Below are 18,711 nucleotides of genomic sequence, written 5' to 3'. Positions count from 1 at the left end.
CTCCCAAAATACTTCCTCCCATGAGTGGATACATACACATTGTCCATTGTACAATACTTTGGTGTCATTATCCAATTCATCCCACATACATGATTCCAATGAAACATCTTTACTACAAGGCTCTGGGGCAACCGGTAAGGTGAGGCATACCCACTTTTGAGGAGTCCATTCGGTACAACCTCTAGTGTCCAATAGTTTTCCTCCCTCCCCAGCCCACTGGCTCGAGGTCCGAGGCAGCCAGAATGATCCCATGTGTAATATGGGGAGTGGGCTAACCTTCCATACCTTTGCCTCCAGAGACTGTTGATGTGCTATTTTTACAATTATTTCCCCAATTAACAAGTCTGGTTTCACAGTGCTGGAAACATACTGCATCCAGTCATATTGGTAAGTATCAAACAGAGATCATTTCCTTTGTTTTAACAAATGCATTAAAACCTTAATATTACCCAAAGTTACCCAAAACATTTTGTGTTCCAAAGTAGATAGGGCAAGTATCTGCATTTCAGTGCATCCCATAGCTATAGCCGTTTGCATACAGATCAGTGCTGCTCCTACAACACTCCGCCCCTTGATCTATGATCATTACAGTACAGTAGTTGTCATTGTAGGGCACAGGTGATCTGTTGTAAACAAACCAAACAATTATAAGCAGGTGAGTATAACTAAAATCATTACAATTGACCAAACACCAGATATAATATAAACAGAAATGCAAACAATTAATTATAATAATTGGGAATACAATAAAACCTAAAACCATTACAATAATTAGGTACATTGACAAATAAAATGAGGTCCAAGTTTGATGCTGCAATAGTCATCAAACAATAAAAGTTACTGAGGTTAGGACCTTTTTAATGCAGAATCCCCTATTTCTAACAGTTGTTCTTAAGAGGTTTCTGGGGACCTGAAAGATGGGGCCCTGCAATCATGGGCTAAGGTTTTACAGGTTATGGGGGCCCAAGAACTACCCTTCAGGGCTTGGGGAAGTAGAATACAGAGTGCATAGAGGAAAGTGTGGAATTAACAGTACAAGCAAATGTAACTAACAATACAAATGTATCAATAACAAAAATTAACAACAAAATGACTATTAGAGAACCTAACAAAAAATAAACCTGATGCACTGGGGACCAAAGTCTTTTGGACACAAGTGGTGATTGATAAGTTGGATGGATATGGGGGAAGTAGAAGAAAAGACATTTGTCTTGTCTAGTGTAGTATCCCCTTTTTCTCTGGACCCAATGCTAGCACAGGACACCACTAGAGACAGACACAGAACATGCAACACTGAACACAGAATTTGTCGCGACACTATAACCATGGTCTTTTATAACTCTTCAGCTGGTACCAGCTCTCCTGATGTTCTGGTTCAGAGCCTGAAAGATAGAAGCTTGGAAACAAATTAGCACAGTGCTTTCACCCTGGCAGAACCTGCTTGGTCTCTGCCACAGTGTGTTTGGTACTTGGGGCTGCACAAATGCTAATTAAGTGGTGCATTTCTTGTGAGTGTAAATCCTCCCTTTCTCTCAGTAAAAGGGCGTTAACACTCCATCTAGAAAAAAATTTCTGTTTTAAAATCTCCAGCCATTTTGCCATGGCCTGGAGATACTTGTCCTGAAGACTGCGGTCTGTATGGGACATGGAGTTTGTGTGAAACCCCTAATGCTTTAAGCAGTAGAGTAAATATGTCTCCCACAAAGGATCCTCCCTTGTCTGAGTCGATAATCTCGGGAGTCCCATATCTGCAAACCACTTCAGAGAATAGTTTCTTAGCGGCTGTGCGGGCGCTATTGTTCCTAGTAGGGAAAGCTTCCACCCAACCTGAAAAGGAATCTGTGATTACAAGTAGATATCGAAATCCTTCTTTACTCCTTGGCAATTTATCAATGAAGTCAATTTGGATTCTATGCCAGGGTCCCAGCCTTCTTTGATGTAGCATCTGAGGCTGGTGTGGAGGACAAGCTTTATCTTTGGCACACTGTATACAATTCCTGACCCATGTATCCACATCATCTCTCATCCCCTTCCATTCTGCCACTTGCTTTAACCTTCCCAGCGTCCCTTCCACTCCTTCATGCATGAACTGATGAGCTATGTTCACCAGTTCCTGCCTTTCAATCCTTCCTGGGATGCGGACTGCTTCTAATACCTTCTTTTCCTGCCTTCGGGTCACCGCTGCTATCCCTTCATAATCTCTGGCTATGGCATCAGCACGGTTATTTCATACTGTTTCAGCTGCAGAGCCTTTTCCATGTGCCTTGACATGTTTGATTTTAAGCTGGTTGGGATGAGAGGTAACCCAGGCATAAATCCATCTCCATTCTCTATATATGCTATCTCTTTCCCATCTGCGGCTTTCCAATTGTTCCTCTGCCAATCAAACATCCAATATTGCACCCCATTTACACAGTAATTGCTGTCAGCATAGATGTATACAGTTTTGGGACAGTTCTCTGTTTCATATTGTTTTAGGACTGGGTATATGGCATGGAGTTCAGCATGTTGTGCTGAGCCATGATCCAAATACCCCTTTAGTACCTCTTCTTCTAAATTAATGGCTGCATATCTGATTCTCTTTTTACCGTGCACCACCATGGAACTACCATCGGTGTACCAAATATGTCTCTCCTGACCCATGGTATCCAATTCTTCCAGGGGGGGGGGGGTGCTTGGGCTTGTGCTATCCTCTGTTCTAGTGTGACTGCTGGACATACATTTTATTTCTCTGCTTTTGCAGCAGAGGCTTGTAAATCTTGGTGCAGTTTTTTTATTTTTGCATGTAGCCAATTGAAGGAATACCTTGTTACAGGTCTTCCATAGAAGCCAAACTGCAGCTGCTTCCTTTTGTTTTTACAGAGTTTTCATGTACCCTCGTCAAAGTGACAGTCTGATTACACAGAGCCATCTTAAGGCTCAGTGTTTCTAGCAGTGCTTCTTTTTGTTTTGTGCACCTCACCCCTGCTGTTGCTTCAGAGGGGCACTGTTAATTTCTTATTCTTTTACTACAGCTCTCATTTGCTATTTTGTTACACACACAAAAACAACTAAACAAACAAACAAGAAGAATCCAGAATCTTTTCCTATTCTCCTGATTTTGACTGCCCTGCTGCAGTCACAACTTTGGTTTTTATTAAAAACATTTTAAATTTTGTAAAGCACCGAGTTACCCCTTAAGGGTTAAATGCCAAATCCCAAAAGCCAGCCAACACTGATTAGCTGTGTCTGGCAAAAAGGTCTGTCAGTTTTGCAACTTTGAATCAAATAGTTAAATGGATTTTTAGTGGCATTATTTAAAACAAAACAAAAGTAATTTATCTTAAACTTACAAAACAGGAGTTTTACAAACCAGATGTGTTGGTTTAGGTTCTTAGAACTTTACATATTTCCACAGACAAATAGATACATACACATTTTCTTTCCCTTAACATCTTTTCTACATTGCTGTTTTTACATAGCTGTACATAGATTATATTCCCTTCATACATTTGGGTCAGTTAAGTTTCAATAGAATCCCCTCATGTTTTTAACAAATTTGACTAAATTGTTCATAGTCAAATTATTTCAAATACCTGGATTATTTACAGACATTCCTTTGGAAAAGGGCCCATTTTTCCTTCAGAATGGCTGCAAAGAAACCAAGAATTCCTTTTCTCTTTAACATGGTACTTTTTAGCATTTTCACAAAGTTTAACTGCTTAATTCTGTTCAGCCTCTGTAGAGTTAACTTTTCAGGGTCTTTCCTTAAATTACTGTTTATCTCCCAAAATGACACCTTTATCAATTAGATTTTACCATTTTAAGTATTGTTCCAGGGATTCATGCCTGCACTTATTGCTTTCTTACTCCTGCCACTATGCCCTTAAGGCTTCCAACCAATTTCTTTATCTGTTGCTTGCCTGCTTGTCTGGGCCTGATCCTGCTTTTTCCAATGAACCTTTCCTTTCCAAGGGCACAAGCTTTGTTCCACTACCAATTTAGCAAGGAGGGTGGGCTTCTCAACCAGCCCCCACCCTTCCTGGTCCCTTTCCTTAAACATTTCTTTCAATATTGTGAAATGACCACAATATCACTCACAAGAAAAACAAAACAAAGCAAAACAAACAAACAAACATAAACCACACTACACTGCCCAAACTCCTATATTCTTCAGAGTTTGGTTTAACAGAACAAGATTTGTATCTTATGATTTTAACCCACTTTGGGCCAGAGGGAGAGACGCTAAGCTTCCCTCTGTATTGCTCGGGCTTTTACCACCGAGGGTTCATCCACCAAATATAAAAATCCTTCCCAGGATCAGAGCGAGAAACAGTAAGTTTTCCTCTGTACAGGCTGTTAGGCGGAGGTAGCTGTCATTACAAGCCTCCCACAGCAGCCAGATCCCTGCAGCGTCTCTTTTTGCTGCATTTGGGGGTTTACATATGAGGATATAGTGGGCCAATCTATCCTCCAGGTCTGAAATAGAGCAAGCATCTGCAAGGGCTTGTTCAGTCCAAGGACTGTGCCCATATCTCTGAAGGATTTGTTTAAAGGGTGTTATTTCTTTTACAAAAGGTGAGGTTGGAGCTCCTTCAAACTCCATTCCTGTCTCTGAGACTGTTCTCCCTTGTCTTTTCTTAAACATTTTTAACACGTGTATAGTTTCCTTTGTCACCCCTGAACCCTTGCAGCGAGTGACACAGCCTAAATTATCTTATCCTGCTACCCCTGATCTCGTTCAGCGAGCAGCTTTACCTTGCCCTATAGGCTCTTGTTACCCCTGATTTCTCAGTGAACACTTTGGATAAGATTAATTGTAGCTTAAAGTTTCTATGAGCTCTTTTATGAAGCCTCTACCCACCGGAGGTCAGTAGGCTTTGGTTAACCAAAAATAGAACCGCTCTCTATAGAGCCGGCTGTGTGCACACCAATGTTCACAATAACTGAGGCATTTTACCAATATTCCCCCTTTCGCAATTCTCCACCAAAATGTTATACCAATAGAATAAAAACCAGCAGGATCTTATTAAGAGGGATAAGGCAAAGATGCCACATTTATTGTAAATATACTGATAAAGCAAAAGATAAAAGTAAACAACGTTGTTTGACTACTTATTTCTTATACACACACACACACATATATATATATATATATATATATAGAGAGAGAGAGAGAGAGAGAGAGATTCATTCACACAATCATTCATTCAAGTTCTGTATAGGTGTTATAGTTACCAGCCTAGAAGTTGCTCATGCCAAGTTACTGGCCAGGTATCTTGGTCATGAGGATGGAGCCGAGTCTGTGTCAGGTGCACCTGATGCTCCTGGAGGCTGGCAGCAGAACCAGAGACTCAAAGTCATCAGTCTTTAGAGTCCATTCTTATAGGAATTAATTCCTATGTTAGTCTATGGGAGCTGTTTCATCCTGCTGTTGCTGACTCAATCAGCAGATGGCACATTCCTGTCCAAAGTGGCACATTCCTGGTGGCTCCACACTGTCCAAAGTTTGTGTTTCTCATCCTTCCAGGTGATGGGGTGGATCCCAGTTTACCCTCAGGGGATTGTCTGGTGGTCCTACTTGACACATTCTTCGGCCGATGGATACTCCCTTTCTAGGCTGGCACCTCCCTAACCATTCATGTACATCAAGCATTCATCAACATACATTCCATATCTTAACCATATTTTAATTTACTGTCTCCACCACTTTCGGGGTGTGTGCTAATTCATTTGAGACTCCTGGCCCTTTAATCACAGAGGGTGGGGGGTCTGTCCTAGGAGCCGTTGAATGAAGTGAAAGTCACTTAACAGCTTATAGTGTTTGTTTACATTGTATCAGTTACTTCAAGAACAAAGTCAATTAACTTGTTTGTAAGTTTTACATAGTAATAAAGTATCTTTCACAGGATAGATATAATCAATGGTTTCTACAGACAGTAGCTTACAAGTTTTAACAGAAGACCCAAGAGATTTTTGTACTTGGTGAAACTGTTGGATTTTAAAGTGTGGGGGACAAATTATGAGGGGGTTACTGTCACTTGGGGGAATCACTGTTAGTACCTTCTTTTATATCCCTACATAATCCCCCTTTTGACACTACGATATTTATAAATCGTTAGTGTCACTTTATTTTTAACCTGTTTAAGAGAAGGTACTGTGAGGCAACATGTGTTTGTGATTCAAATTTAGCGTACATTCTTTTTATCTGAAAACACATGCCACACATACCAATTATACAAATACAATTTAATATCAAGACTACTATCAAGGGGTGTAGCATTACTGAGAGGATGCCAGTGGTAGTCAGGGACCATCCAGAGAATATATTATACCAGTGGTAAGTTGTAATTTGTTTTTCTGCATTGGCAATTTGTAACATGTTCCCATTGGAATGTATAATATGAATAGTCCGATTTCCTACTTGGTCATCTGTCTGTTTTAAAATTTGGTCACTTTTTTGCTTTTAATGAGGTTATCAGTAAGGTCTTGCCATTTAATTCCAAGGTTAATTGAGAAGTTGGCCAGCTCAGCTGTTGGTGTTAGCTGGGACTTTTTTGGCCACGGTAAATAGTAAGTGTGATTTCTAGTAAAAACAGTACTGACATTGCATTTACATTCATCTACTGGGGGGTTGCTAACACTCCCATCCTCACAAAATACTTCCTTCCACGAGTGGATACATACACATTGTCCATTGTACAATACTTTGGTGTTATTGTTTAATTCATCCCACATACATGATCCCAATGAAACATCTTTACTACAAGGCTCTGGGGCAACAGGTAAGGTGAGGCATACCCACTTTTGAGGAGTCCATTCAGTACAACCTCTAGTGTCCAATAGTTTTCCTCCCTCCCCAGCCCTCTGGCTCGAGGTCCGAGGCAGCCAGAATGATCCCATGTGTAATATGGGGAGTGGACTAACCTTCCATACCTTTTCCTCCAGAGACTGTTGGTGTGCTATTTTTACAATTATTTCCCCAATTAACAAGTCTGATTTCACAGTGCTGGAAACATACTGCATCCAGTCATATTGGTAAGTATCAAACAGAGATTATTTCCTTTGTTTTAACAAATGCATTAAAACCTTAATATTACCCCAAATTACCCAAAACATTTCATGTTCCAAAGTAGCTAGGGCAAGTATCTGCATTTCAGTGCATCCCATAGCTATAGCCGTTTGCATACAGATCACTGCTGCTCCTACAACACTCCGCCCCTTGATCTATGATCATTACAGTACAGTAGTTGTTGTCATTGTAGGGCACAGGTGATCTGTTGTAAACAAATCAAACAATTATAAGCAGGTGAGATAATTAAAATCATTACAATTGACTAAACACCAGATATAATATAAACAGAAATGCAAACAATTATAATAATTGGGAATACAATAAAACCTAAAACCATTACAATAATTAGGTACATTGACAAATAAAATGAGGCCCAAGTTTGATGCTGCAATAGTCATCAAACAATAAAAGTTACTGAGGTTAGGACCTTTTTAATGCAGAATCCCCTATTTCTAACAGTTGTTCTTAAGAGGTTTCTGGGGACCTGAAAGATGGGGCCCTGCAATCATGGGCTAAGGTTTTACAGGTTATGGGGGCCCAAGAACTACCCTTCAGGGCTTGGGGAAGTAGAATACAGAGTGCATAGAGGAAAGTGTGGAATTAACAGTACAAGCAAATGTAACTAACAATACAAATGTATCAATAACAAAAATTAACAACAAAATGACTATTAGAGAACCTAACAAAAAATAAACCTGATGCACTGGGGACCAAAGTCTTTTGGACACAAGTGGTGATTGATAAGTTGGATGGATATGGGGGAAGTAGAGAGAAGAAAAGACATTTGTTCTGTATAGTGTAGTATCCCCTCTTTCTCTGGACCCAATGCTACCACAGGACACCACTAGAGACACACACAGAACATGCAACACAGAACACTGAACACAGACTTTGTCGCGACACTATAACCATGGTATTTTATAACTCTTCAGCTGGTACCAGCTCTCCTGATGTTCTGGTTCAGAACCTGAAAGATAGACTCTTGGAAACAAATTAGCACAGTGCTCCCACCATGGCAGAACCTGCTTAGTCTCTGCCACAGTGTGTTTGGTACTCGGGGCTGCACAAATGCTAATTAAGTGGTGCATTTCTTTGTGAGTTAAATTTTTTTTTTTCATTTTAAAACCCCCAGCCACTTTGCCATGGCCTGGATGTCTGAGACAGAAGCAGGCACTGTTGTTACTGTTGCAAGGGCATTCTGGCCCTGGAAGGAGGAATTTACCCAAATATCTCCCTTCCCAATCTCCAGAGGGGTCCCAGAAATCTGCCCCTTCTGGGGTCTTAAATGTTCCTTCTTCTTATGTTACTGCTGCTGTAAGATTTGAGAGTGCTGTTTTAACTCTCTGTACCCAACCTTAAGGACATCTAACTGGATTTGGGTACTAATGGACATACATTTTATTTCTCTGCTTTTGCAGCAGAGGCTTGTCCTATCCTCAGAGATTAACAAGAACAATTTTTCCCTCTTCCTCCTTATAACAACCTTTATATACTTGAAAACTGTTATTTCTCCCCTCAGTCTTCTCTTTGTTTAGTGATTAGTTTTAAATGCAAATATGTTTTGATAACCTTACTTTGTTTCTTATGCATCCAGGAGATTTTGTGTAAGTTTTATTTAACTAACAATTTTACAACGCTGGTTTTGTGTATTTTTAATTGAATTCCAATTTCCATCCAAACGTAGCTTGGTACAAATCATGAGTAAAAGAATTATCTAGTAAGTGAAAAATACATCATTCACCACATAATAAAAATGTAGAAATGAAGAATCTGAATAAATGTATGTTAAGCTATATAATTATTTAAATAAATGTATATAGATATAGTTAAGGCTATGATTTTCTCACAGGGGTTGCGGAAGCCATGGGTTCTGCAGGTTCCTCTCGCTGCCCATGGCAGCTGGGAACTGCGGGACATGGCTGGTGGGGGCACCTTGGCACTCCGAGTCCTTGCAGGTGGTGGGGGGACCCCACAGCTCCCAGCTGCCATGTGCAGTGGGGCTCTGGGAGCTCCTAGCTGCCACAGGCTGTGGGGCCCTGGGAGCTCCGAGCCGCTGCAGGTGGCTGGCAGGGACCCCATAGTTCCCAGCTGCCGTGGGTAGTGGGGCCCTGGGAGCTCCCAGCCCCCACAGGCAGTGGGAGTGCCCCACAGCTCCCAGCCCCCAGGAGTGGTGGGGGGTACCCCGGAGCTCCCAGCTCCCATGGGCAGCAGGGGTAACCCAAGAGCTCTGAGCTATAGGCAGCAGAGCACCCCGCAGCTGTGAGCCACGGACGGTGGGAGGATCCCTCAGCTCTGTGCCAGGGCCCCATGGGGGTGGTGTGGGGACCTGGAGTTCCCCATTTTGTCATGCATATTTTTAGTAAAGGTCACGATAGGTCATGGGCTTCTGTGAATTTTTCTTTATTGCCCATGACCTGTTAGTGACTTTTACTAAAAATTTGTGTAGGCATCCTTCAGTCTCAAGAGACTGTGGGTATGCACCCCTGAGAGGTAAAGAATTTACTCAGTTGGTTTTAGGCAGCCACGGACACTCGAGAGACAATCTCTACCGCATCTGTCACATTTAAAGGTGATGTTTCGACCCTTTGGGTTCTGCCTTCTGCGAGCTCCTTTCTCCTCTGCTAAGCTGGACTGCTTCCTCTTGTAATTCCAGAGACATTTGTTAAGCTCTTGTTTCCAAAGGGTTCGGTCTTGAGTGTGATCTTCCCATTTGTCCACATCCATGTCCATTTCTTCGAGGTCTCGCCATCACACATTCTTGAAACACAATTTTGGGCGCCCTTTGGGTCTTTTCCCAGATGCCAATTCGCCGTAGAGGATGTCCTTTTGGGATGAGCCCATCATTCATTTGGCACACATGCCCAAGCCAGTGGAGACGTCTCTGGTTGAGGAGTGTTTGCATGCTGGGTAGGCTGGTCCATTTGAGCACCTCAGTTTTGGTGACTTTGTCCCTTCAGGAGATTCCAAAGATTTGACGAAGGCAACGCATATGAAAGCTGTTGAGCCTCTTTTCCTGATGAGAGTATAAGGTCCATGTCTCACTCCCATACAAAAGTGTGCTGATAACACATGCACAATACACACAGATCTTTGTTCGTTTGTTGTTTTGCCATACCCTCTTGTTCAGTCTAGACATTGTTGTGGTGGCTTTTCCAATGAGGACGTTGAGCTCTGTTTCAAGTGAAAGATTGATGGTGATAGTGGACCCCAGGTATGTAAACTCGTTCACCACTTCAAGTTCATAGTTGTTGATCTTGATGGAGGGTGCTTTCTCAACTCCTTGGCACATTATGTAAGTCTTTTAGCCCAAAATTTTGGCAGGCTTTGGAAAAACTATCCATTAGGCTTTGAAGATGAGCTTCTATGTGGGTTGTCACTGCTGCGTCATCAGCAAAGAGGAGGTGTTGGATAAGGGCCTCCCGAGTCTTGGTTTTAGATCTGAGTCTTGCAAGATTGAACAGCTTTCCATCAGATTTTGTGTGCAAGTAGATTCCCTCAGTTGAGGCACTAAAAGCTTGTTTCAATAGCAGGGAAGATCCCAAACAGAGCTGGGGCAAGTACACAACCTTACTTAACTCCACTATGAATCTGAAAATCCTCAGAGACTGAGCTGTCATATTGCATTGTGACATACATGTTTTCATAGAATCATAGAAGATCAGGGTTGGAAGGGACCTCAGGAGGTCATCTAGTCCAACCCCCTGCTCAAAGCAGGACCAATCCCCAGACAGATATTTACCCCACTACCCTAAATGTCCCCCTCAAGGATTGAACTCACAACCCTGGGCTTAGCAGACCAATGCTCAAACTCCTCAGCTAGCCCTCCCCCCATAGAATGATTGAATCATGCTTAAGAGCTTGGGGGGACATCCAGTCTTTTCTAGAAGTGCGAATAGTCCACTTCTACTGACAAAGTCAAAAGCCTTTGTGAGATCGATAAAGGCTATATAGAGGGGCTTTTTTGTTCTCTGCATTTCTCTTGTAGTTGTCTCAGCGAGAAGATCATGTTGATAGTAGACCTTTCAGCTCTGAAGCTGCACTGTGATTCAGGATAGATTCTGTCTGCCAGGGTCTGAAGTCTGTTCAGGACAACTCGGGCAAAGGCTTTTCCCATAATACTAAGACGGGAAATGCCACGATAGTTGTTACAGTCGCTCCTGTCACCATTGTTTTTATAGAGAGTGATCGTGTTGGCGTCTCTCATTTCTTGTGGTACTTCACCTACTAGAAACATGCGTGACAAAATCTTAGCCTTAGATGTAGTACATATTCTCCTAATTAGCCAAAAAAGCACCAGGTTTAGTAGAAAGACTCTATCGAGTTGCAAATCAACTTGTTTTAATGGTTAGCAACCAATGAGAATGAACCTTTCTTTAGGAAAATAATAAATTCAAAAGGCTTCCTGCTTGAGGATTTAAATTGCTGAACACTGTTTGGGGCTCAGCTACTATACTAGAGCAACCTTCATCTGTTTTTGTATAAAGATTCAGATATTCTTTATTTACAAAAATCAGGCTCAGAAGAGGAGTCATTCAGACAGGGGACAGAGTGTGACATTTTACATGTCTATTGGCTTCATGGATAGGGTAGTAGACCAACAGGTAAAACACCTGGGTTCTAATTCCAGCCTGCCACTGCTCTGCTGTGTGACTCAGAAGCAGAGAGATATGAAGTAACATATTCAGTTTTCCCTCTCACCTTTTGTCTGCCTGGTCTATTTAGATATGCAGAGCAGGCAGTCTCTCAGTATGTGTATATACAGTGCCTAGCCCACTCAGTTGGTTGAGGACTATAGGACCTTACTGTAATACTAATAATTTTCATTTTGTACAGCTTTGGCAGTAATTTGTTAATTCTGAATAACTGTTTTCTTACTCTGAATTATACTATAGCTCAGTAAGAGAATCAGCCAAACAATTTCTAGAGGCTATGAGGAACATTTCAAATTAGATTGATAACACAGGGTTAGTTGATTATTAGATGTAAATCCAGAACAATAAACATGGCATGAGAGAACTCAAAACCACCCAAACTCAAGTTGTTGGGGCAGGGGACTCTTGTCTGAAAAATAAGATAAAATGCAGGAAAATAAAAAGGATTAGAACTGCACGGCCATCTTTTCTACAAAGGCAAATACTTGGATGGGTGGGCTGGCAGCCACCTGTAACTATTTACCTTCTTCAACCCCTACCAGGGTCTGTTTATTCACCTGTTGCACATTGTCTGTCTAAATCCTACACTGGGAACTCTCAGGGGCAGAGTATGTTGTTTGTTTGTACAGGACCTTGTACAATGGGATGTTAACCCTTGTTGGGCTCTTTGAATGCTAACAGAAATAATGCATTTATTTATTAGGCAAAAAAAGAAAAAAGTCTGTGCCCAGGGTGGTTGGTTTTTGTGTGTCTTCTTAAACAAACCCAATACACATCAAGTCAGTGTGTCAAGGATCAGGCTTACAATGGGGGAGTTCCTGGTTCAAAGTTCTGTGCCCAGTTGCCCAGACCATGCTGCTGCTGCTACTCTGAGCCATTCCTTTACTGTTTGGTTCCTAAAATGACTTAATCTGGGCATCAGTAGGAAGGTCTCTAGTGATGCATTGACTGTAGTTTGCAAACCACTGTCTTGTGGAACACTATTTTTTATAATGTTACCACTGACTCATCACCCTTGTTTTTGGAGTTAATGTAATTATTAGATGACTCCTTGAAAAAGAACTGTGGGAGACAATTCAGTAGGTGGAGGTTTTTTTGTTCTGTTCCTTAATGCTTGCGTCCCCTGCAGCAAGTCTCTGTGGAATTCCCATACTGTTCAGAAACACCAGCTTTTGTTTTGTATGTTCTTATCCTAGATGACAATAACTGATGTACCTGACCAGCACTTACTGCAAGTAGATATTTCAAATAAATAAATATTCTACATTTTGCTCACCTTAGTGGTAATGTGGGACCCTGGACACTCTCATTTAGCAGAAATGTCCCCAAACAGTAAAGTTTGGCTCTGGATTCAGATTTTCCTCAAGGATCACAGATGATGGGACACAGAGAATTTTAATTTAGGCCCCATTTCATGGACATCCTTCCCACTATCTCAAATGATGCTGGCAGTTACAAACTGACCATATAATTAAACGGAGTGAAGGGAAGTTATCTGATGGATTTGCTAATTATAAAGAAAGTGGCTAAATTACAAATATGAGGTTGAGCAGCCCTGGTTTGTATTGGAGGAGGGAGTAAGTTCTGAAGTTTGCCACTAGAGTGTGCACCGGCTTTTGAAGTGTGTGCTCAGACCCTGCCCTTCGAACAATGGATTTAAAAAATGCTTTGGAAATTACGTTGTGCAGCTTTTAACTTTACTTGTTCATTTTAAGATTGACAGGGTTTTTTTTTCTTTTCCTTTTAGGCCAGAGGACCCCCCCAGCTCCCGCGAACTAGTTTTCACGTTGCCCGTCCCCTATTGTTATGGGTAATTTACAATCTACATTTGATGGTTTTAGACTGGACTCCGGTCATTGACAGTGACTTTATTTTAATGCTGGAACATCTGCAAATGATTGCACAGAACCCTGGCTGGATCAGATGTTGATCCAGAATATCCTGGATAATGCAGCAATCAGACCCCCTCCTTTTTTTTCTTTTAATTCTTCTCTGACACTGTGATTGTGACCATTTCACCCATTCCATAGAGATAAGAATCTCTAATCTTGTAATCCTCAAACTGACTTGAAGAGCTGAGTAGGAAAGCAGCTTTCTACTATAATTACCTGAAAGTTAGCGAACCCTGGATCTTTGTTTGCATTGTGTTGTTGAACTGCTATACACCTCTACCCCGATCTAACACGACCCGATAGAACGTGAATTTGGGTAGAACGAGGTAAAGCAGCGCTTCGGGGGGGCGGGGCTGCGCACTCCGCCGGATCAAAGCAAGTTTGATATAACGTGGTTTCACCTATAACGCAATAAGGTTTTCTGGCTCCTGAGAACAGCGTTATAGGGGCGTAGAGGTGTACCTATTTTAATACTTGTGCCACTACTACTATGTAAATGAGCAAGTGTCCTGCTACTTACAGTACATCACTCCCTACCACTGATTTCTATGTAAGGGTGAAGAGTGGTATCTTCTGGCACTCTGTTATAGTAGATTGTTCTTTCATCCATTAGCTCACATCCTGTCTCAGAAACCTTTCTAGTTAGTCATTCTGGGGGCTCTTTGTAACAGCCTGGATAATAGCAGCTGAGTAGGTAGTAGCTTGAGCTATATAGGCACACGACTGATATGTTGCTGTATGGTATGTCTACATGTTGAATTTTTAGTCGTTTTTAACATGCTGATCAACATGATTTTAAGTTCTAGGAGAGTCAGGACACAAGTTTATGGCTGCAGCTAAGGTTAAACATGACGGAAAAACTGTGGGTCCAGGAACAAATCTTTATGTAGTGTATACAGTATTACTCACAATCATGTTAGTTAGCATGTATAAAATCACACTAAAAATTCAAGTGCAGAGATAGCCTATGGGTTAAGTTTACCCCTATGCAGAGAGCCCATACACAGCTTTTGCGTTATTTTGGGGACTTAGATTGTAAACAGTTTAGATCAAGGATCATATTTTTATGTTTGTTCAGGACATAAAAATGGGGCCTCAATTCAGGGGTCCCTATGAGCTACTGTAATACAAATATACTTGATTGCCTGTCCATTTTTGGATGGCCAATTTGCTGTAGGCCTCGTGGAAGAAGTGGATGTTGAAGAGAGATTTGAAGGAGGAAAGGATAGAAACTTACAGATCTGTTCAGGATGGACATTCCATGCATAATGTATCTACTTGAATGTGTGAAATAAATCAGAGCATATTTAAAAACTGTTGTTAAGGCAACGTTATGCTTGAGATTTTAACAATATAAAAGTCAATTTATTCCAAGCTTTGCTTTTCTAAATCCTCCCAAAACTTGGCCAGATGACAATCATGCTGGAGGGAAGGTGGAATTCTGCCTTCATTTACACTCAGGAAACCTCAGGATTGCCTGGGTATCACTCAGGGCAAAATTTAGCCCTAACGCATTAAAGTTAACACCATATCTAGCTATTAAATATCCTAGATGTGTGCTGTATGGCTGAGATATGGGGAACTCTGAAGCTACTAAGCTGTATGCATGTAAAATCTCAACCATATTGCAACACTGACAATTTCTTGCATTTTGTAACCAGTTAATTTAAATAGATTCTGCAGTAATAATCAAATCCACTTTCTAAATTTTAAAATGTAATTAAATATTCTGTAAGTTTACCAACGATATCATTTGTTTAATGGCTCATTGAGTTTAGAGGTCTTACAGTCCAAGTTTCCTCAATAACACTGTTATCGGAATAAAGACTTCTGGTAATAAAAAACATAGAAAACATGCTGAAGTGGCATTTGTGCAATAGGCAGTGAATTTGTGTTTAAAGTGATTTGTGTCGGGGGTCTCTGGTTACATAATAGGAAAAAGAAAAGCTGGGTAATGAAAAAAAAAAACATTTTGCAGGCAATTTATCATACGCTTCAGAAGATCTTTAGTGTTTTGTTTTTTTAAAGTTTGATTCCCCAAGTAGGACACACTCGGATTCTCTGTTGCCCCCCTGCACCTTGTTGTAGTCCTTTACATTAGTGCCAAGTGAGTGTAAGATGCTACAAAATCAGAATGTTAGCCATTTACTCCTACTTTGCACTGGTACAAATTACTACAACAAAGTGCAGGGCGATGGTGAATCTGGTCCATAGTAGTTGGAGATAGCAAAGACCTATTCAGGCCTCCAAAAAGTGCAGTTAATAGTTGCACAAGAGACCATATCAGATACTAAACTGATGCTGCACTTGATCTTAAGCAAAATGTCAAGAGAAGCTGTGTCCCACAATAATGTTATTTACACTGCATTGTAAATTGAGCTATTTAATTGGAATTGCTTTCTGCTATCTTCATGTCTACAAGGAAAATGTGTGGTAGAAATATATCCTGGTAACACAACTGTCCAGAAGAAATATTAAACATGAGAAAAGGGGATCAGGTAGGGAAGACTGTGCATATAATAAATTATACTGAAAACAGTATTCTCATGGGTTTCACTCAACATCATCTTGGGCCAGATCCTCAACTGCTGTAAACTACACTGACTTCAATTGAGAAATGACAATATACTCAAGTTGAGAATCTGCCCCATAGTCTATATATTACATCTAAAATTATAGCAATATCAAAAAGAGATATAAACTACCAATAAAGAGTCCTGTGGCACCTTATAGACTAACAGATGTATTGGAGCGTAAGTTTTGGTGGGTGAATACCCACTTCATCAGATGCATGTCACCCACAAAAACTTATGCTCCAATACATCTGTTAGTCTATAAGGTGCCACAGGACTCTTTGTTGCTTTTTACAGATCCAGACTAACACGGCTACCCCTCTGATACTAAACTACCAATAGTTTTATCTCACTGTGCTAAAATACTTGCCAAAAAACCCCTAGGTGGCTCTTAAATAAGTGTTAGCAATTTCTTATAATTAGTTTAACTGAATGCATGTCCTTCTTGGACTAGTTGGGTTCAGATTCAGCTGTGGAACACTGACCTTAAACCACGGAAGTCCTATATAGATTTACTTTTTTTAAACTTTTGGAAGCATGGCTATTCATTGTATCAACATACCAATACCTTACGGGAGAAATAACAGCATTCTAGAATAATGGGGCAAAACACTTAGCCATACAGCTGTTATTGTGCTGACAAAGTTTTCAAAAGTGATCAGTGATTATAGATACCTCAGTATTTGGCTGCCCAACCTGGACACCTCAAAGAGGTCTGATTTTCAGAGGTGAACACTTAGAACTTTCTGAAAATCAGGTCTCTTTAGGGTGCGCCTCAAGGTGGACATCTCAAAAAACAAAAAAACCCATCTTACTAACTACTTTTAAAAAGGTAGACCTGTACTGTTTACAAGCACTGAAATATCACAGTGGTAGGTGTAGTATAAAAACCTGACTAGAAGACATGGTGTTGAACACTGGTAGCTCAAGACTGCACATTGTCCCAGTGTAGTAATTCATGATGATCGGCTACTCCAACTGCTGCAAGAGAATCTTACTGAATCTTACTCCTGACCATTACTGTGCTTGAGCACAATGTATAGCCCTCTCTATTTGTCTTACTTAGACTGTTTTACAGATTAACAGAGTATCTGGATTGATTCTCTATCAAATAGGGATAAATTAAGGGATGGTAGTGGTTCTTCTGTTGATCCAGAGATCTCATTTGAAAGTACAGGGTTTTAAATACTGGATTAAAAAATGAAAATCAACTGTGAGTGCACAAATATGAGGAACTGAGTTTATTGGCTTTGGAGGGTGGGACATACACACTAGAAGATGCTGAAAGCAAATCTGCATTCAGGATTTAACTTTTATGATAAATGTTACTTCTACAAACAACGAGAAGTCCTTGTGGCACCTTAGAGACTAACAAATTTATTTGGGCATAAGCTTTCGTGGGCTAGAACCCACTTCATCGGATGCATGAAGTGAAAAATACAGGAGCAGGTATAAATACATGATAGGATGGGGGTTGCTTTACCAAGTGTGAGGTCAGTCTAACGAGATAAACAAATTAACAGCAGGACACCAAGGGAGGAAAAATAACTTTTGAAGTGGTAAGAGAGTGGCCCATTACAGACAGTTGACAAGAAGGTGTGAGTAACAGTAGTGAGAAATTAGTATTGGGAAAATTAAGTTTGTTTTGTAATGACCCAACCACTCCCAATCTTTATTCAGGCCTAATCTGATGGTACCCAGTTTGCAAATTAATTCCAGTTCTGCAGCTTCACGTTGGAGTATGTTTTTGAAGTTTTGTTGTTGAAGAATTGCCACTTTTAGGTAGGTTATTGAGTGACCAGAGAGACTGAAGTGTTCTCCTACTGGTTTCTGAATGTTATGATTCCTGATGTCAGATTTGTGTCCATTTATTCTTTTGCATAGAGACTGTCTGGTTTGGCCAATGTACATGGCAGAGGGGCATTGTTGGCACATGATGGTATATATCACATTGGTAGATGTGCAGGTGAATCTAAACTTAATTTCCCCAATACTAATTTCTCCCTACCGTTACTCACACCTTCTTGTCAACTGTCTGTAATGGGCTACTCTTTTATCACTTCAAAAGTTATTTTTCCTCTCTTGGTATCCTGCTGTTAACTGATTTATCTAGTTAGACTGACCTCACACTTGGTAAAGCAACCCTCATCCTTTCATGTATCTATACCTGCTCCTGTATTTTTCACTTCATGCATCCGATGAAGTGGGTTCTAGCCCACGAAAGCTTATGCCCAAATAAATTTGTTAGTCTCTAAGGTGCCACAAGGACTCCTCGTTGTTTTTGCTGATACAGACTAACACAGCTATCACTCTGAAACCTGCTACTTGTACAGACATCCTCTGGAACCCTTCGCCATGTTGAAACTTGATAATGTCATGTTTCTCCCCTAATCTCCCCGGAAGAATTTATAATAACCAACAATAATAACCATCAAGACAAGTCAGCTCAAACGTGTCACTCCTAAAAAAAGGAATCCATCTGAGTAAATGTGATTGTGGATACTACAGTTAGGAATAACCGTAAATAGTAACAGACCTGC

The sequence above is a fragment of the Trachemys scripta genome, chromosome 3 (assembly GCF_013100865.1).
Source record: "Trachemys scripta elegans isolate TJP31775 chromosome 3, CAS_Tse_1.0, whole genome shotgun sequence".
In the NCBI taxonomy this organism is placed as follows: domain Eukaryota; kingdom Metazoa; phylum Chordata; order Testudines; family Emydidae; genus Trachemys; species Trachemys scripta.
The sequence above is the reverse complement of the archived record's forward strand: the minus strand, read 5'-3'. Positions refer to the sequence as shown.